Raw genomic sequence first — 21,183 nt, forward strand, 5'->3', positions numbered from 1 at the left:
TGACGTAAGAGTAGAACCTGGAAAGTTTGGAGTGATAACAGGGAGAATAGAAATCTGTATCATGAGTGACGAGGGAATACTACAAAGTGAGGAGAACAAGGTTGAGAATTGAAGGATGTTCAAAGGGGAAAATAGAAGGATTATGACTGGAGGGTGAGGAGGAATGGAAATGAGTAAGGGCTTGAGGGTGAGGAGAAAAAATAAGAGTTGAACATTAAGCATAGGGTCCGGAGCACTTGTGAAAATTCAAAATGTTTTCAACTGTGATTATTTAATCTCACTTTCACTGGGTATGCACTTACAGAGTGCACTGTGATGTTGTAAACAAACTAAGGTGCTGATTACGAGTCTGGCGGTCGTAAGACTGCCAGACTTGCTGTGGCGGTGGTCCGTCCACACACTAGGACTTCAAAAGTCATTGCAGCGGAGGACCACCGTCTGCCCCAGGGAACAGTTATTTCCTGGTGGTGGCGGAACTGCGCTACAATGCAACATGCTGAGCGGGACTGGCGCAGTCCCGCTCCATGGGGATACTTTCAGAGGGTCAAAACATGTGCCCCCTGTCTGTATTGCACCAAAGTTCTAGCACGGCATGGACGTCACTGTCCATGCCGTGCTTTAACTTTTTTTGCCTTTCCCATGGCTGTGCGTGTTTTCCAAGCACCGCCATGGAAAAACGAAGGACTGTCCGCCTTACATGAGTTCAACTCGTAATAACATGGGTGGTTCTTGCGCGGCTTTGGCACAGCTGTGACAGCGGTGAGCCGGTGCAACTGCGCCAAAGTCGTAATCAGGCCCTAAGATTGCGGAGTGCTATCACGCTAATATGGCTGTTGACAAACAAATACTCTATTCAGACATAAGAACCCTATGTTTGCTCTCTCTCCCAGCGGATCCTGTACGGCCTGAAGAAGTGCTGCAATGAGGTAACACATCAGAGAGTAAGAACGCGGGCGTTCACCATTCTTCACTGTTACAGTATGTTGTGGAGCAGTACGAAAAACCATACACGCTCCAGTGAGAACCACTACGTGTAACTGGAGGAGACATGCGTCCAGATGGTGGCTCTACTTCAGAGAAAACAGGTACCAAAAATAACCCTCAATATAAAACTAATATTGGTGTTGTCATGGAATGGAAATGTTAAAATCGTATGAACTTTCTCAACTGTCAATTTCACATAATACATTGAAAATTTCGACCTAAAAAGATGGAGAAAGAAAACAAAGAAACAATGGGCCTGATTCACAAAGCTATCTCCAGCTGTAAGTCAGAATACATATGCAAATTGCCTGTTTCTGGGTACCAAATGGCTTTTACTATTGCTAAAATGCAAATGGTTACTCGTAAAGTGATTTACTCAAAGAGAGATTTCGATATGAAATTTGTGTGTAGGGACATGGTATTCGAGTTAGGAATGTCCTGGCAGTATGTGAACACACACAAACCCGCATGTTGAAATATCATTCCCAATCCATTCTCACCTAGAACTGGTTGGTTGGTTATTTACTTCTGCCAATAGGAGGAGTAAACCCCTTTCCGCTGTAGCAAGGAGAAGAGAACACCCTAACACAATTGGTGGGGAAGAAGTTTCTCCTTGGGGAAAAAATATTTTCACAGTGGAAAGAAAAACCCAAATTAGCCAGTTTGTTTGCATTTTTATTGGAATGTGAAAATATATGCATGTATAATCTCATATCCAAATAGTGACTCCAATGATGTTTTCTAGCGGTAGCTGGAAACCTGTGACTGGCGTAGATTTGCTGAAATCTAGAAAAAGTTTGTAAATTTCTAAAATTACGAAATGTACCAAGTCAAAACCGGTGTGTGCAAATATCTGGCTTTTTAATTTTTTTTTAAAGAGGATCAGGATTAACAAATTAAAAATGTGAAAAATCCGAATTTATGTTTTCAGTCTTAAACTTGTTTCACAACAGTAGCAGGGGCCGCTCCTCCGTTATAGCAGAGGAGCGACACCCCACTGAAAAATAAAATGATAATAAAACCACTTTATTATCATTTTAATTTTCATTACTCCTGGCTGAGGTTAGGGCGGGACCATCCTAATCAGCGTCTCGCTGCCGGAGGAGTGTTTATGCTCTTGTAAGTGCGCATGTCTGTTTGGCCGGCCGTCTCAGGCCGGCCAATAGATATGCGCACTCATCTTTCTCCAACCCAGCTGTATTGTACAGCCGGGTTGGAGAAAAGGTCCAGGCTCCCTGGCTTGAGTGAGCATCAAGTCAGCCCCCTCAGGCCAATCAGAGCGCTGCTCTCATGCTGGTATTACCAGAGAGCAGTGCTGTGATTGCCCCCTGGGAGCTTGTGCACCATGACCAGCGTCAGAAGAGTAGTTCCAAGGCCGCAGCCGTAGGAGCAGGCAAGTTCTTTTTTTTCAATTAACCTCCACCCCCCGCGCTGCCTCACCACCCCAAAATTTGAGCAGCTTCCCCTGGCAGTAGGAGCAATGCAAAATTTCAATGTAGCTTTTGACGTGAGGAGGATGAGCAGGGATGTGCAGGGTTAGTCGCTAGATATGCAAACCTTTCTGGAAGCGTTTTGAGACCTGCATCTACCACCACCACAGCCAAAGTACGCCCTGCAGAGAAACACAGCCACCTACCTCCAGTTCTTCAGGCTTTGGCAGTGGCACTTTAGAAAAGTTATCCAACCCAGTTTGGGACTTTTTTACAATTAGCAAGCAGGAGGATAAAATTAAAAATTGCTCCATTTACCATGTGAGTGTTTTTCAAGATAAGCCATGTTAGCTCTACGGTACTGGAAGCCCAACATCCCATCTGAGAAACCTCACACAATCTGGTGGGAGGAGCACCTTAAATAGATAGCTCCGGTTCTTCAGGCATTGGCAGTGGCATCTAAAACAGTTATCCTCCCCAGTTTGGAATTTCTTTACAATTAGCAACCGTGAGGATAACATTGCAATATGCTCCATTTGTCATGCAAGTGTTTTTCGAGGTAAGCCATGTTTGCGCTATGGTACTAGAGGCCAAACGTCCCATCTGAGAAAACATCATGCAGTCTGGAGGGAGGAGCACCTTAAAAAAATAGGTGCTGGTGGTGATTGTGATAAGAGAAGGGAGCACCTCAGTTCCAGAGATAGAAGAAGAAGGTGGTAACGAGGAAGAAGAGGATGACAGCATTACATAAAGCAGCCCTGTCCCCTGTAGTGTGCCACCATCACCCGTATCAGCAACCTTCAAATGGCACAAGACTCAGATGCAGACACTGCTGCATACGGTGATTACCGCAAGATGCACATTGAGTCTACCAACTCCTGATTCTCTCCAGAAGTTACCTGTGTCAGTGGCACCACAAAAGAAAAACATCCAAGATACTATTATGGGCATGTTTAGGCAGGAGGGGCCCTATGAACTCAACCACCCAGCAGCATTACGTCCTGGTCAATTAAGAATAAAGTGCAAGTGCACAGTAAACCACAAGAGTGAATTAATAAAAGCTCATATAATCAAAACAGCGTCAGGGTTAGAGTCAAAGACCATATACAAGATCACTGAAGCAGCAAACTGTACATTTCATAAGACATTCATAAACAATTCTCCTAAAAAATTATGAAGGTCCCCCCCAGTATTGAGACCTTTAGGCATCTTAGTATCCAATAACACAATAAAATGAGATTCAAGTTGGCTCAGTAATTTCTCCCTATTGCCTCCACAAACTGATTTAGGTACAGACCCAATTACAAAATATCTCAGATCGTTAAGGTTGTTGTTATGAACGTGTTTTAGATGACGAGCCACTGGATAATTACGGTCAGAATTTACCACAACACGGAGGTGTTGAAGAATTCTATTAAAAACCTAAAGTTTTGTGCTGCCAACATATTTAAATTGGCAGGTGCATTCTAATGCATATACTGCGAACTCAGTTCAACATGTATAATGACCCTGGATTTTAATAGGGTTATCATCAAATGCAGTTGTGTACTCATGGTATTCCTCCTAAATTTGTAAGCTCTACACGAACTGCACTTAAAAAAACCTGTCCTAGTTGATAACCAGGTATTGGAGACATTCACTTTGGGACTGTTTTTGACCAGCGCATTCCTCATTGAGGGAGCGCGTCTGAACGTGAGAGTAGGAAGAATAGGCACAATCTGTGACCATGTCAGATCTGATAAAATTATCGGCCAATGTTTGTAAATAATCTTCCTTATTTGTTTATCCTGGCAGCTATGTGAAGTTATTAGTCTGACAGAATCGGAGGTATTTGATGACAGTTGCAGATGTAGCTTTAATAAAAGCAGTTTGACCCTGTAAAAATTCCTCCCTGTTATGACTATTAGCCCTGGTAAGGACTTGTTTGAGATCTTTGATTTTGTAACCCCTGGCTTAAACTCTCTGGAGAGCTTCTGCCTGGCAAATATTGAGGTCTGCTTCAGAACTGCAAATCCTCCTAATTCGCAGAAATTCTCCATACGGGATGGTACGGATTAGGTGGTGCAGATGGGCACTGCTGCCATGCAGGATAGAATTGCCAGCAGTGCTTTTCCTGTGAAGTTTGGTTTGGATGGTGTTATCATCTTTATACAACTCCACATCTAAAAATTGTACACAGTTATTGTTGATGTACGCCGTGAAAATCAAGTTTAACCCCTTCAGTGCCCGCCCCTTTCCCCGCCCAGTGCCGGCCGTTGCATTAGCGGGCGGGGTCTATGACGAGCTGGACTCGTCATGGGCACAGCGCCACCACGGCCCATGACGAGTCCAGCTCGTCATGGGCACTGAAGGGGTTAAATCATTGACATTGATCTCATTGACAAATTGATGTGCAGATTCCTCTGACCCCTTCCATATGATACACACGTCATTATAAATCTCCACCAATGGAGGAAGTGTGAGTCATAAGTGGCTTTGTGGGCAACCCTGAGGACATGTTCCTCCCACCAGCCAACGTGGAGACACGCATAGCTGGGAGAGAAACATGGCCCCATCGCCACCCCCCATAGCTGTTGGTAAATCACTTTGTTAAACAAGAAAAAGTTGTTACTAAGACATGTCTCAATCATTTTTAGAATAATCATATTGTGCTCATATAGATGGATGTTGTGATTACCCAAATAATATTTAACTGCATTGACACCATCAGAGTGGTTTATGCTCGTATACAATGAGCTGATGTCCATCACAATAAAGAGGAAATCCTATTGCTACTCGACATTCTGCAGTTTGGAAAGAAAGTGCCCAGTGTCCTTGGTGAATGACGGAAGGCTCTCCACAAATTCATGTAGATAAAAGTCTACGTATTTTGACATTGGTTCTAAAAGACTGCGTTGAGCCAAAATAATGGGTCTCCCAGGCACTGGAGTAAGGCTCTTATGTACTTTCGGGATGAAGTACAGAACTGGTGTTATTGGGTATACATTTTTGAAATAACTGAATTCATGTTCACTGAGCTGGCCCATACGTTTCCATTGGGCCAATTCTTTAAAGACAATGTCTCTTACTTGTGTAAGCTAAATGGGGGAGGCTTTCCTGTAGCACTCATGATCATTCAAATGACGTTCAGCCTCCTGCATGTAAAAATCCCTAGGCCACAGGACAATGTTGCCCCCTTTGTCTGCCTGATTTAATATCAAGTCCTTATTGTTCCTGAGTTCTGCATGAGATTAGAGTATTGTGTATCTTGATGCCTCCTGTGGAACTTCCTGCGCATGACCTTTCTATTCAGTTGTTTCAAGTCCTCGGTGACACAATCACTAAAGACGTTGATGGCGTCTTTGGGCATCATTGGGCCAAATCTATATGGCGGACGAAAGGGGCTATCTGTGGAGAAACTGCAACTGATGCCAATGTCCGACAAGTCCATTTGTGTGGAACCTGATGTTCTCTCATCTTCCATTTATAAAGACTGCAAGATTTTCAACGTGTTGATGTCTGAAACCTGTAGAGTGGAACATGTAGAAGAAGATTGCTTGGTACCCAGGACTGTGTCCGTTGTGCTCTTAAGTTTGTAGAATTTGAGCAACTTTAATTTTCTAATAAATTTTAACACGTCCACCCTAGATGGCACGTATTTGAAGCTGTTTGGTGGGCAATAAGAGAGGCCTAATGATAGAAGCTGAACTTCAGCAAAAGACAAGATGGTATCTGAAAGATTGATTACTGTGTTGTCAGTGCTACTCATTGCTGGGACCACTTCTTCTTGTTCCTCCATCCCCTGTCGCGATTGTTGTTTCCGGAGGTTGCGCCTTTGATTTCTGCACTGATTTCTCCGTCGCCTGGTTTCCTGGCAGGATTCTGTGGTCGTAAGGTTTGGCGCTGATCTCAGTATAAAAAAGTGAGCTCCTTCCCGGGTGTAAAATTTGAGGGCACCTGTTCCTGTGCAATGGCACCTCTACCTTATGTCGGAGTCACTATTGCTCAGATCGGAACTCAAATCCAAAGTGGAAGGGATTTGAGCCATTTGACCCATTTGAGCAATAGTTGATGTACTTGGTGTGTGGTTTGTCAGTTCTTGTCTTTTCACAGTATTTTTTTTTTTGAGAATGTGAATACCCTGCCGGTTTCATAGTCTCTTTTGTCTCTTGCAAACTTGTAAACTTTATGAGCTTTTATGGTGTCCTCCAATTTGTTTAGGCGAATATCGATTTTGTCTTGTCCTTTCTTAATTTGATCTTTGTTTTCGTGGGCATCAAGTAAACCATTAATTCTATCGATTTCTTTGAGGATCTCAATCCTGTCTATTTCTGCATATTTCTGTATATTTTATTAAGATGGACACCAAATTACTAGTTGCCCACTCCCTCATCATCAATGGGTTAGGGTTTTCAAACGTTGGTGCAATCATTATTCTTAAACCCCGTGGAATTCTCTTTGCTTCACAGTATTTTTCTAATGATTTTTTCTCCCACCATTTGTTTAGTTACTTTTCCAAACTATCCTGCCACTTTGCTCCTCTTCAATGTCTGGCAAATTAAGGAACAGGGCGTCTGCCACAGCCTCTCGGTCCCGCAGCGAGTCTGCTGAAGACATGATGCCTAAATATACTGCAATTTAGTAAACTGCATGGTGGTGCTCTTAAGATGTGTTAGAAAGAGCACTTGTGAACACAATCCCTCCTCCTGTCAATATCGTAAGTTATTATGCCGCATCGGCTTACCACTGGTAGACACGCATGGCTCCCTGGTGTCTTTCGACCCCTCGGGTGTCACCGAATACTCCGTAGGCAACACCGGCGCAGCAATTACTCCTGTCTTCGATGACGGGGGGCTAGCCTCAAACTGACCCCTTCTGGGTTACAAAACGTTTCGCTTCCGCGAATTCGGCTGCACATATATATATCTATATTTATGTGTATATATATTTTTTTTCTTGCCTACAGTGATGCAAGGAATGTCCTTCATCCAGGCTGTGGCTCGTATGCGGGCATCACCGCAAAATATATTCTGAAAGAAATGCGCTTTCAGCTTCCAAAACCATAGACTTAGCCACACTATCCAGTCAACTGGTACAGATATTTTATTCCAGCAGATAGTCCACCATAACTCGTTTCGACCCATCAGGGTCTTGATCACATGACTATGACTTGAGGAGAGGTAGTTGCTTTATAAAGATGCAAATAAACAGGGAGAATGACTACCAGTGGATATAAAATGGCATATAAAGCAAGAAGGCAGACAATGATAGCAGGTAATATACAGATAATAGGTTAGCTGGACATATAAGGTATCTTTTTCTCAGTATCATCCTGAAGAGGATGAAGGCAATTGGTCAGATTCAACTCAGTTAGCTGATGACCCTCTGGGCTAACTCCCTTATTTTGAGGACAAACTCTATTTCCCCAGTAAGTAGTTATACTTAGGACCTAATTTCTATAGGAAAAGTGTTTTTTGTTTTGCTAATAACCTTGGTGCTGTCAGACGAATTTTCACAACATTTTCAAAACTAGTATGCCACTTGCTTCAGCTGCTGTCTAGAAAGTGTTGTGGTGATTTGTCAATCACGGGCCGAGAAAAAGGGGGGGGGGGGGGGGGGACCCAAAACAATTTTTTTTCCATGCATATTGATCCATAAGGATTTTAGACAGAACAACAACCCGAACCACTGACTGGAATTACACCAAATTTGGCAGAAAGCTAGCTCTTGGTCCAGAAAACAACCTTTTTGTAGTTTGGTGAAATTCCTTCAGTAGCTTTGGAGATATTTAAGTAAAAAGAAATATAGATATCTAGGGACGCAAATCCTCTGCGGATCTGACAGATCTCATGCTGTGATCTGATTGGTTGCCAACTCTTTAACCAGGACGTCTTGGCAGCCATTTGTGACTCGGACTCAGCTGAGTTGTAAAAAAAAACTACAAAAAAATAGAAGGGATTAGGTAGGAGTACCCCACCCTCTAGACCTGGTGGTGGGGTGAAGACACAATTATTTCTAAATTGCAGTGAAAAATGTGGAGGAGACACAAATCTCGGCCAAAATAAAAAAACAAGTGCAGTCTCAATCTCTAGTTACATTGGGGAGAGGGGTACATGCGACCCCTCTCTCCCTAGGCCATATTCTGCCCTGTGGACCACCGCCTCTCTGGGACAAGGTCAATGTTTGTAAGGGGATGGGGCCATGCTTCTGGGCCCATTTCACCCCCAGGGACCAATACCTCCCCGGGGCCAGGCCAATTTTCTATAAAGGGGGCACAAACCCCCCTCCAGGGCCATTTACGGCCTGGGTATAACCACCTCCCTGGGGCCAGTATGATTTTGTGAATAGGTAGGGGGGACCAGGTGGCCCCCCCTCCCGGGCCATGCAGGAAAGGTATCCCTTCCTGCACAAAACCACTACTCCTTGTTACGCAGGCACTCTTGCACCATGGTACGAGGGCACCTGCAATGGTGTCAGGCTGCCTGAAGTACGCTAGCACAAGGAAAGGACAAGAATGCACAATATGATGTTAAATACAATGCATGTTTGCCCTTTCACGTAGCACAGCAAGGTGGCTCACTGCTGTGAGTGGCGTGAAAATATGTTAAATATGCCCTTTAGTACTGGAGTTGTTCTCTGGAAGGAGAGATTGTGATTTTTGTGTATGTTCTGCCACTTAGAAGACCCCCATTAGTGGTCAATAGTTACAGCGGGTTGGACAAGGGAAGAAACAATCTAGTATACAAGTATCACAGATAGGTGGCTAGGTGCTGCATAACCTCATTAATCAATAAACTCAATCACATAGGGCCTGATTCACAAAAGTAAACTTACACTTTGTGAAACTGGCCCATATACTATAGTGAGTCTTCTGTTCCCACTCTAGTATTGGGGTATACTGGACAGCAGGAAGAGGTGAGTATACCGTGCTGAAAAATAAATATATGGCAAGAGATTTCAGGTGGGGAAAGTCTAATGGGAAAAGTAGTTGTACATATGTGTGACAATTTTAGAGGACAACTTCTTGTCTCACTCTCATAAACCACAATGCTGCACTAATTACCAATGCAAATACAGATACTAAAGAAGATAAAGGCCCCTTTTTTATATGAGACACCCACCTTATCCACCCAAAAAAGGTCCATTACCCTAAAAAAAATGCCCCAAATCTCCTTCCCATCCTCTCTACCCATAACAGGCCCACCCTTCCCAAACTAAATCTCCCAAATTCCCCATTCCTCAACTCCCTTTCCCACCGTCTCCACTCACAACAGGCCCATCCCCCTCCCCAAGTAAAAACAGACAAATTCTGCCATTCCCAAACTCCCCTTCCCCTTCTCCACTCACAAAAGCTGCACCCACCTCCCCAAGCATACACCCCAAAATTCCCTTCCCACCCTCTCCACCCACAACAGACCTATCCACTCCCCAAGCAAGGCCACAAAAAATCCTCATTTCCAAATTCCCCTTCTCACCCTCTCCACCCACAACAGGCACTTCCACCGAATACAATGTTCAATAACAGAGGTCTCTGAGGAGAACCATGTCCTTTTAGACATCGGCCACATCCTAGGCCAGGTTCTGCTGGCCACGCCTAATGAGCGCCAGCTCATGGAGGATGAAGTGGTAGTTGAGTGGCGGTATTAGTGGGTGACTCGGTGTATAACTGGGCATATGGGTTTGCAAATGATGTGTTACTGACTGAGTGCTGGGTACATGCATGGGTGTATAGGTGTGTGATTGTGTGTGACAGTGCCTGTATGGGTGTGTGAATGACTATGTAAGTGGATGAATAGGTGAGTAAATGGGTGTGTGAAGGGTTTTATGGGTTTGTGACTGAGTGTGTCAGTCACTGTCTGGCTGTATGAGTGGTGGTTACGTACGGGGTTTTGTGGGACTGCAAATGGGTGTGTAAGCGCTTGCCTGACTTTTTGCGTGCCTGCAAATTACATACTATAAGCAACCACCCACATCTAATTTCTAACGCATTTATTCATTCTGGCTTAATAATATAACTATATTTTCAGTATAGCAATTTCCCTTCCTCCTTTGCTGCTCACGATATTTTTAGATAATTTTCTCATCCAAGTGCCATTTTATTTAGCCTTTTACTGTAGTGTCTTGAATCTACACTTTTTCTTTCAGCTTATATGCACTCACACTTTTTCAAATATACTTTTCAAAGGTACAACCTAATTAAAATGTGGGTAAATCTCTTTCCTGTTGTCCAACATCTTAGTGTAATTTCTGTTAACATCTGTTTTCCATTGCAAATCTCATGTGAAAACTATTACAATCCTACTCCACTCTCAGTAGAAAAGTACCTACAATGGCTGTGTGTGAGTGGGTCTGTGACCCATGTGCTCTTACTCATACACCTATATCTAGCAAATCACAGACAACCTTCATCTTTTATTTTTGTAATACCACTCCTAAATGGTCACTAATTTCTAACCCTTTCCATGTTTGCTTCAAAGAAGCCTAATTTGGTAGTTTTTGTTATGGATCCACTGGGGTGCTCAGCGCAGGGCCCCTTGTGAACCCATGTTGGATCCGCAAATCCACACATTTGTTAAAAATATTGTCAATTACAAGACATACACTCCCTACTGAGCAATTTGTGTACACCAGTCCGCTTTTCAGTTTCAGATTGCAGTCTCTTTTGTTCCCTTGCCCCCACACACTTTTAGCTCAGTTTCCTTAGTTACCATGTTTCCAATAGTCTCTGCCTACCACTAGGTGAGAAATTCACAAGACTTTTCTCTAAACAGCATACTAGCTTCACATTAATTGTAGCAGGTGTGGTTGACTGTTAGCAATTTCAAGCATATCCCAAACAACATAACCTTTCTTTATTTTTCCAAAGTCAATTTCAGAGGTAGTTAAAGTTGTTGTTAAAATAACGACCTAATTTCAGTCCCCTGCACATCTCCACTATCCAATCAAATATGTTCTTTTATATTTTATTTGCTGTCTCCATTTTGGCTGCCTTTCATCTTGAAAACTGCCTCATACGTCTGAAGTCTTTTCCTGTGTGCTACTCCTGCTTGTCTCCAAAATAGTCAGAATCTGGATTGTGGGCCTTAGTTTGTGTCTTGGGACAGAGAGAGTGCTAGAAAGAGCGACATCGACAGGGACCTTGGTGTACCAATGTAGACATTACTCGGGTTGACCAGAGAGGGTTAAAGTGGCATCAATTGCTGCCGTTGGTTTAAAGCATTGCACATTGCCAACATCCAGATCTCATGATTGTGTACTGTGGTGGCAATGACATAGGCACAATTACTGGGGTAGGACTGGATATCCAAATGAACAATACCTTTGGTACATTAATGCCACTTTTCCCACATACTGCCTTTTTGTTCTCCAACATTTGCCAAAGACAGAAATGGCAGTGGTCAACCCAATTTTGTCTGCAGTTAAAGAAATCCATGAAACATGTCAATACAACTATTACTGAATTTCTCAGAGACCACAACATGGACTCTAAATACCATAACAAGTTAAGCCTCAACCTGTAAGGAATAAATCGAAAAGATGAGTTAATTTCACAGACACAGGTAACAGGGTGTTCCTCAACAACGTAACAGACTGCACCCGGTTCTATGTGTAGTTATCATCTATACACCATAAACACAAAGGTTCTTTTTAGAGGCAGCCCTTTTCTAAAACACTGGCTCTTTTTGTTTTCAAATCCCGTTTTCTAATTTCTCACTTGGATACGTGGATCCGCTGTGGAGCCTTGGCCAAATAAGGGGTGTGCTGGCTATGATGCAGGAGAAACTGCGATGGATCTGCAGATCCGTCCCAATCAGAAGCACACATTCAATACAAAACAACAACACTTTTAATGCAAATATATCCTATTACAATTTACACAACTGTATCACTGCCTGTATGTGTGAGTAATTGTGTAAGAAACTATGTGGGTGTGTGAAGGGCTATATGGGTGTGTTAATGGCTCTGTTGGTGTGTAACTGGGTGTGAGAGGGACTGTGTGGGTGTGTGAGCGGGTGTGTCACTGGTTTTTCTGCATAAGTGTGTGTGTGTGGGAGTGTAAGTGGCTGTGTGGATCTGTGAGTGGGTGTCTAAGTGGCTATATGGGTGTGTATGTGGATGTGTGAGTGGGTTTATGAGGGCCTGTTTGGATCTGTGAGTGGGTGCGTGAGTGGGCCTCTCAGCGTGTGAGTATCAGTGACTCCATTGGTGTGTGAAAGGGTGTTTGAGTGAGTGCATAGATGTGTGAGTGGGTGTGTGAATGGGTGTATTTTGTTAATTAGGATCTGAATCTTTGGATCTGTTTCTGATTCACAGAGGGCAGTGTGTGAGTGTCTTTATGGGAGCGCAAGTGGTTTTGTGATAGTGTGTGAGTGGCAGAGTGGGTCTGAGTGAATGCGAAAGTGGTTCTGTAGGTCTGTGAGGGGCTGTGTTGATCTGTGAGTGATGTGTGAGGGGTTATATGGATGTGTGAATAGATGTGTGCATGGTTGTGTGGGTGTATGGATGTGAATGGGTGTGGCTGTGGCTATATGGGTGTGTGAGTGGGTGTATGAGGGCCTGCGTGGATCTGTGAGTGGGTGTGTCAGTGGGTCTCTCAGCCTGTGAGTGGATGTATCAGTGTCTGCATGGGTAAGTGGTTGTGTGAGAGTATGGGAGTGGCTGTGTGAATGAAAGTTAGTGGCTCTGTCGGTCTGTGAGTGGGTGTCTGAGTGGATGTGTGAGTGGCTGTGTGGGTTTGTACGTGGGTGGGTGTGTAAGTGATTTTGTGGGTGTGTGCCAGTCGATATTTGAGAGGTTGTATGGGTCTTTATGTCGGTGTGTCAGTGGTTTTGTAGGTTTGTCAGTGGGTGTATCATTGGCTGGATGGATGTGAGTATGTGAGTGACGTGTGGGTCTGTGAGTGGTTGTGTGAATAGGAGTATGAACGGTTGTGTGGGTGTATGGATGTGTGAATGGGGGTGTGACAGTGTGTGAGGGGGTCTGTGACTGGTATATATGGCTCTGTAGATACACCTCAGATTCACTCTGGGAGCCACAGTGAACGATGCAGTGGATGTGTGGATTCTTGTGTGCGAAAAAAACTATGTTTTCACAATTTCTTTCCAATGAGAGGTTCTTTACAGACCCCTCTATCAGACCCATGGGGGCCTAATACCTCTAACCTGACCCTTTCATTCAATTTTATCTGTTATCTTTGCCACCCAGGAGTTGCTGTTTGCGCGTGAATCAGCGTCTCTAGATATACATAAATATTTTATCTTTATTAATTACAAAACTACAGAACAGATTTACACCAAATTACATAAAGCACTCTTTCTCGACCAAGATCTAACTTTCTGCCAAATTTGGTGTTATTCCATTCAGCAGTTCGGGCTGTAGTCATGTCTAAAATCCCTATGGGAAATTGCATGGGTCAAATGCGTTTTTGGACCCCCTTTTTCTCTGCCCCTGCTTGACAAATCACCACAAAATGTTCCAGACAGCAGTTGAAGTGAGTGGTAAACTAGGTTTGAAACATTTGTGATGATTTGTCAAACAGAGCCAAAGTTAATATCCAAACAACAAAACATTATTCCCATGGAAACTAGGTCCTAGATATAACTACCTATGTACCAATGGGCGACCACCAGTAGGATATATATAGATATATATATCTCCACTCACGTAGTCCACGACATACAAAACTGCACACTCTGGCTCGATTTAAATCAAAAAAATGTATTCACTCCAGCTCATTTTCAAAAGTGTCAACTAACAAACACGTTTCAGCCACCTGGCCTTCGTCAATGTTAGTTATCATTCGTATTCATTTGCCTTATAACAAGGGCATAAATCATTGGTTACAGATTAAAAGCATATATATATGGTCCACTATAATCTCACAGTCCCCAGCCCTGTCGGTAGTGCTGCAGTAGTGGGTGTGAGAACCCAAAATAATGCCATACCCACTCTCCACCACAAATGGAAACATCCACTCCAATAAGTTGCTTGAGAATTGAGTCCATTTAGATACACCACAGTGTACAGGAAGGCTGATAAACACCCAAAGTGTTTTGGCGACCAGTCGACTTGCTCACAGGTGAGTGGGTACCACCCCCCACTAAACTTAAAAGGTTATACCATCATACTCAGTTGCTAAACATAAAAGACTAAGAAATCCACAGTGTCACTATGGCAGTCATCTTAAATGTCTCAACTGAACATCGTAATTACAGTAAGAGACTACTTCCTATATAGTTCAACACTACAGTCAATAAGCATAATATTACATTTTCATATCACTAGTATGCATATTTTCATAATTCATACATTACAGAGTTATGTGTTTTGACAGCAAAAGTACACTTGCATTATAGCGGACTAAGGTAATACATAAATAGCTTCATTGAGTGACACAATGGCTGAGGAGATTATATTCTAAACACATTTTGGCATTAAACACAAAACTCCAAGTGGGCCTGAATTTGGATGAAGAAATGAATGTACATTTAGGTTGCTACAATGAAGGTTTATTGTGGTAACTTTCAATTCTTTCCTTACGCAGCATACCAAATACTCAGGGAAATGATGTTTAGTAGTAGTGTGTGTAGTGAGCTGTCAGCATGTGACTGTAGTCTTCTGAAACTGCTTGGATTTTAATTGCTTTTAATCAATCTGTTTTGTTTCTTTTTTCTCTGATTTCTTGCCTCCCCTCTTCTATTTCTTCGCGTTCTTTCTCTCTTTGTCCTGCACTCTGGCACAGGGCTTTTGGGTCACATGGAGCACATAAGTGGCGCATCAACTCAAGTTGAGAATAGTCAGTGTAAATGATACTGTGGAGTCATGTGCCAGCCAGGTAGAAGGGACTATTGAGAAAGATGTGAACGCCTGTTTAGAGATATGGGTGAATTAGTATTGAAGTCATTGGAATAGCCCACTTGGGATAAATTGTTTTGCATGTATTCTAATGTGTTCTACATGCTAATCATACAAGGCAACAACATGTATTGAGGATTACTATTGTGTCACTCACTTGGGCAGGATCGTGTTTTGTAATATTGTAAGTTGCTGGCATGTCTGTGTCATATGCTACATTTGCCAGGCTGTTGTTTGATATACTCTTTTAAACTGCATGATCGCTATTTTTGCATGCAGAACTCCTTGATGATACCCAGCCATTGTGTCACTTAGAGAAGCTAGTCATGTATCACCTTAGTACATTTTCTGTCAAAGTACATAATTCTGTTATGTATGAATTATAAAAATATGCATGCTCATGATATGAATAGTCAATACTATGCTTAGTGACTGTAGTGTTGAACTATATAGGAAATAGCTAGTTATTGTAATTACGGCAGTGACATGACCGGCGATGTTTAGTTGGGACATTTAGGATGGCCGTCATATTATCAGATAAGGCACTGGGGATTAGTTAGCCCTTTGTTTATGTTTAGCAGCAGAGTATGGCTGATGGTATAGCATTTTAAGTTTAGTTAGGGCGGTACTCACTCACCTCTGAGAAAGACGCCTGTTTGCCGAAATGCAGCGGTTGTTTATCGCCTTCTTCTACACTGTGGTGGATTTATATGGATTAAATTCTCAAACAACTTATTGGTGTACGCATTTCCATTTGTAGTTATGGTATATATATATATATATTCCAGATCACCACGTCGCCATCAAAGAAACCACGCTGCGAACTCCAGCTCCATCATGAAAATTATTTTATTCTTGTTTCTGAGGCAAATTACTAACACACGTGTTCCGGCACCCTGGCCTTCGTCAGTGTTAGTTTGTTACACATTTCATGACCTTTAAATAACAGGCTTAATCACTCGGGCTATTAATCAACATAGACAAAGGACTTTACAATGCATCGCACTGGCTCGCGTAAACATGGTGGCCATTTTAGCCTAGGTAAAATACACTAAGTTGCTATTTAAAACCTGTTGCAGTACATGATTTATGTTGAAAAATTCATACTACAGAAAATAAATAGATGAATCAAGTTTTCTTAGATTTTTCACATTTTTCAATTGATCATTGCCACCATTATGTTAATAACTATTTGATATGCCATTAAACAACATAATCATGGCTACTTCCACTGTCTCCTTCAACAGCACTAAGTATTTCATTTTTCCAAAATTAAGCCCTCAAATGGGCTATCATTTATTGGTTATAATTTCAAAACAGCAACTTTTACTGGTCCAAATGCGCTCTGTGCATCGTTTGTGTACTAAATCCTGCAATGCTTCTGGGGATGTTAAAAAATAAGTGCATTAATGGGATAACTTATTAGAGAAAACCTTTTTGGGGAAAACAAAAAATATACACAAAAATACCGAAATTCAAAAAATTGAAATGATTATGAAAAAGTCATTAGCAAAGATTTCGTTTATGGAGGAGTTCAGAAAAGCATTCTGAGCTACCTTGGGTGTTCAGAATAGACGTCAATCATCTGAGTAGTTTAACCAATGAAGGACCACAATTTCTCCTCCATGTTCAACCCCCCAGGAATACGTGTTTGGAGCTCAATGATATATCTTGCTTCAAGCTGATGTAACTGTTTCACCCTGTCTCCCCCCCTTCCTGTTGCAGGCACATGATCCAGACAAAATTAGCTAAGTCTGTCACTACGTGATTCATGCATTTCTGCGAAATGCCTCACCACTGGTGATTGCCCGTGTGTGCTCCAATATCTGTTTCTTAGCAGGATGGATAGTGCTTCCAACATATTGGAGACCACACGGGCACACCAAACAATAAACAACAAAACTAGTGTTGCAATTCATCAGTTTATCGATACTGCGCTTCCCCTTTCTTCCTGGGATAGAATATTCTTTTACTTTGTTGCTATTCTTGCATGCCTTACAGGCAGTGCATGGATAACAAGCATTTGCAATGCAATAGGTCTCGCATTTATGCGTTTGAGCTATTGGCATTGTAAAATTACAATGCCTTTTATTTATGTTTTTGTTTTAAAACAAATAAAAGGCATTGTCATTTACAATGTCAGTAGCATAAACTTGCATAAAAGCAGTGTGTGGAGTGCAGCAGTGTGCAGCAGTGTGAGGCGTGCAGCAGTGTGTGGCGTGCAGCAGTGTGTGGCGTGCAGCAGTGTGTGGCGTGCAGCAGTGTTTTGTGTAGCAGTGTGAGGCATGCAGCACTGTGTGGTGTGCAGCGGCGTGCAGCAGTGTGTGGCATGCAGCAGTGTGCTGCGTGCTGCAGTGTGCTGCGTGCAGTAGTGTCGTGCAGCATGCACCAGTGAGTAATGCAGCAGTGTGTGGCATGCAGCAGTGTGCGGCATGCAGCAGTGTGCGGCATGCAGCAGTGTGCGGCATGCAGCAGTGTGTGGCGTGCAGCAGTGTGTGGCGTGCAGCAGTGTTTCGTGTAGCAGTGTGTGGCGTGCAGCAGTGTGTGGCGTGCAGCAGTGTGTGGCGTGCAGCAGTGTTTCATGTAGCATTGTGCGGCGTGCACCAGTGTGTGGCGTGCACCAGTGTGTGGCGTGCAGCAGTGTTTCGTGTAGCAGTGTGCGGCGTGCAGCAGTGTGCAGTGTGCAGCAGTGTGCGGCGTGCAGCAGTGTGCGGCGTGCAGCAGTGTGCGGCGTGCAGCAGTGTGTGGCTTGCAGCAGTGTGCAGCGTGCAGCAGTGTGTGGCGTGCAGCGGCATGCAGCAGTGTGCGGCGTGCAGCAGTGTGCGGCGTGCAGCTGTGTTTCGTGTAGCAGTGTGTGGCGTGCAGCAGTGTGTGGCGTGCAGCAGTGTGTGGCATGCAGCAGTGTGCGGCGTGCAGCAGTGTGCGGCGTGCAGCAGTGTCGTGCAGCATGCAGCAGTGAGTAATGCAGCAGTGTGTGGCGTGCAGCAGTGTGTGGCGTGCAGCATTGTGCGGCGTGCAGCAGTGTGCGGCGTGCATCAGTGTGCGTTTAATTTAAGTGTGAATTTAAGCTAATGATTTTTGGTTTTTTAAAGCGCAATATTTGGGCCAAACGCAATACAGATGTTTATATGAGCACGAGTTACGTTACAGAGGGATAAAAGAAATATTATGTGGTTACTGCAGCATGCCTAATATTAATGCCAGCTAACTCCACCTCAATAAATGGGAAGTTTGCCTACAACCCTAGCATATGATGTATTCCAGGAAGTACAGTACAGCTTTCAGTGGTCTGATGCTCTTGCATGACCTAGCAGGGTAGCGTCGGGGACTAGCATGTGTATTACGGTAGGACAGGTGCTGCTAATGTGACAACAGTAGGGAGCATCAGAAAACGTGAGGGGGGCCCCGTGGAAGATATGCTTAAGGGGCTCCTTGCACTCATTAGTACATGTTTCACTAGAATGCTGTGTGTGCAAGTAGCAAAAAGTCAATTTGCTATATGGATAGTGCTGTTTTGCTTGTGATTTCCCTATATATGCATTAATGTAATTTTTAAAAATTCCATTGTGAATTTAAGCTAGCGATTTTTGGTGTTTTAAAGCGCAAGATTGGGCCCAAACGCAATGCAGCTGTTTATATGAGCACGAGTTACGTTACAGAGGGATAAAAGAAATATTTTGTTATTAGGCAGATAGTGATTAAGTAATGTGCTTATACCCACAAGAAGTATTTCCGAGCCAAGATTCGAACTTTGCTCCCAGGGACAAAGTCTGCAGATGTTTCCCTTAAGCTACATTTTCACTGCCTATTGCCAGGGCCGGCTTTAGGGCAGTGCGACTGGTGCTGCTGCACTGGGCGCTGACATGTGGAGGGTGTGTGCTGTGTTTAGCAATAACTTGTGATTGAAGCGATGAGGGGTACTTTTGCCGGGTATCAATGAGTAAATCCGAGAAGGAGTTTGGTGGGGGCGCCAAAAATAATTGTCGCACCGGGCACCACCAGTGCTAAAGCCGGCCCTACCTATTGCTAATAGTAAAATACAGCAGCATCCTAAATTTGTACCTATATCAGAGCATGTCACAACCTCAGCATATTATTAATGGTGCAATACAGCAACCTCCCAAAATAAGTAATAACATTTTGAGTGATTAAGGCTAACTCCCATGCACTTTAAATAAATATAACAGACAGTTCCGTTCCTGCTTTTTATGGTGAGTTCATGTTTACTATGCGAGCAAAATAGTGAGTAAAGCATTCTGCACTTGCATTTTTACATGTAAATGTTTGTGTAAGCAAAATGTAAAAAGAAAGCTAGCAAAGGCATTGAATTAACTTTGGACGTTGTTTTATAAAAAATAAAGGATAAAAAAAAAAAACAGTGTGCCACTAAGTCTGGAGTGGCCTAACAGCTTTAAATTGTTTAGGAATCTGCTGTGAAAGGAAACAGCAATCCTACAATAAACTGAAAGTTAGCCTCCTAATTAAGATAGTTATCAGTGTTGCCGTGGCAGCCTTTCAGCCGGATGTGTTTGAAAAGCGTTCACACCTTGGTATCGGAAGAAGACCGAATGATGCGCCAAGAAGTCTGGAGTGGTGTGAAATGTTTGAATAGTTTGTAGATGTGTTTGATGTGTAGTCTTCAGTGGTACAATAAAGAGAAACGCCGCCTCCTGGTTAAGATCGTTATCACTGGTAGGAGCTGTATATGCGGCTTTCATCAACTTGTACATATTGATGGAAACAACAAGGTGGGAAGTTTCCAACTGAGACCAGAATGTTGTTTTAGAGTTCCCTTTCCGTTCCCGCTCTATGGTTCAGCAGATTTGCGCATACTGGGAACCAGTGCTGCAGTCGTTTATCTTACGACTAACTTTGGGCTATGTGCTTTATCTTAAATGCAGTAACACGTGGGTTCAAGTGAATGCCCAGAACACACAAGCTCTTCTCAGCAGTGTACAGATTGACACAACTGCTGCAAATGTAAGCCCTAAAAATGTGTTTCCATACCACATATATCCCTAGTCCTTTCTTTAAAATTGTATTCTGAAATTTTGCAGTAAGAGCTTGAGGCTTTGCACAAACCTTGTTCTGTTTACAATTCAGACTAGTAGCTCGGCACTAGATGGATTTTGCAACTTCTAGTGAACCTGCACTCGCGGGACTAAATGAAGATGTAACATTTGCACGTTTGCCACAGAATGTAGAAAATCCTATTAAACACGTTCAGAATGTAGTATTTTATACATCTATATAGTCACTCCTGAGGATGAACCATTGATAATTATGAATAATTGCACACGACGCAGTCCATTCCTATGATACGTTCATTTTTTAGATAACGAATGCCACTCTGCGTTCGCTTTTAGCCAAGAGAGGCTAGTAAGAGCTGCTGAAGTGGAATTGTGCAACGTATTGTACTTGCCAGCAGGGTGGCTCATTGAGCTTAAAGCTTGCCATTAACATCCGCTGAGATATGGGTTCACACGGTCGATTTCCAGCAGGGTCAATTGAACCTTCCATTTTTCTGTTGTCCTTAAACTGTGCAATAGGAACAACTAATTTTAAAGCGCCTAGAAATTGTATTATTGCAGTATAAAGTACAATTAATAAACACATTATTAGTGTTGTAAACTGTTAGGCATATTTACCACGCAATCTATGGTTTTCTGCTGTGCTGTCTTATTCCTGCAGCAACAGTTTTAAATTAGTGCCTGTATATGGTGGTCTCTTTAGGCAGACATCTCAGCTGACGGTGATTTGCTTAAAAAACATTGGCACTAAGGAGAAGGAGTCAGAGTATGTTCCCATGCACTTCAGAACCGGAGAGCAACAGTGGGGGCAATGGGTGGACGTGAAAATATAGAGTGTGGGAGAGGCCGTGCGGCCCACGAAAGTGAAAGCAAACGAGTGCTTTCAGGCCTCCAAATGGTGCGCG

General features: G+C 43.1%; 1 long non-coding RNA gene across 1 annotated transcript in view; it reads left to right on the plus strand.

Annotated features, from left to right (window-relative positions):
• The window catches only part of LOC146785568 (uncharacterized), a 49,349-nt gene that overhangs the window by 15,547 nt on the left and 12,619 nt on the right, over window positions 1–21,183 (plus strand). Inside the window, exon 2 of the long non-coding RNA XR_014970446.1 lies at window positions 891–1,085. This is a non-coding gene — a long non-coding RNA (uncharacterized LOC146785568). The remainder of the gene's footprint in view (window positions 1–890; window positions 1,086–21,183) is intronic.

This window comes from Triturus cristatus, chromosome 11 (genome assembly GCF_964204655.1).
Source record: "Triturus cristatus chromosome 11, aTriCri1.1, whole genome shotgun sequence".
NCBI classification, from domain to species: Eukaryota; Metazoa; Chordata; class Amphibia; order Caudata; family Salamandridae; genus Triturus; species Triturus cristatus.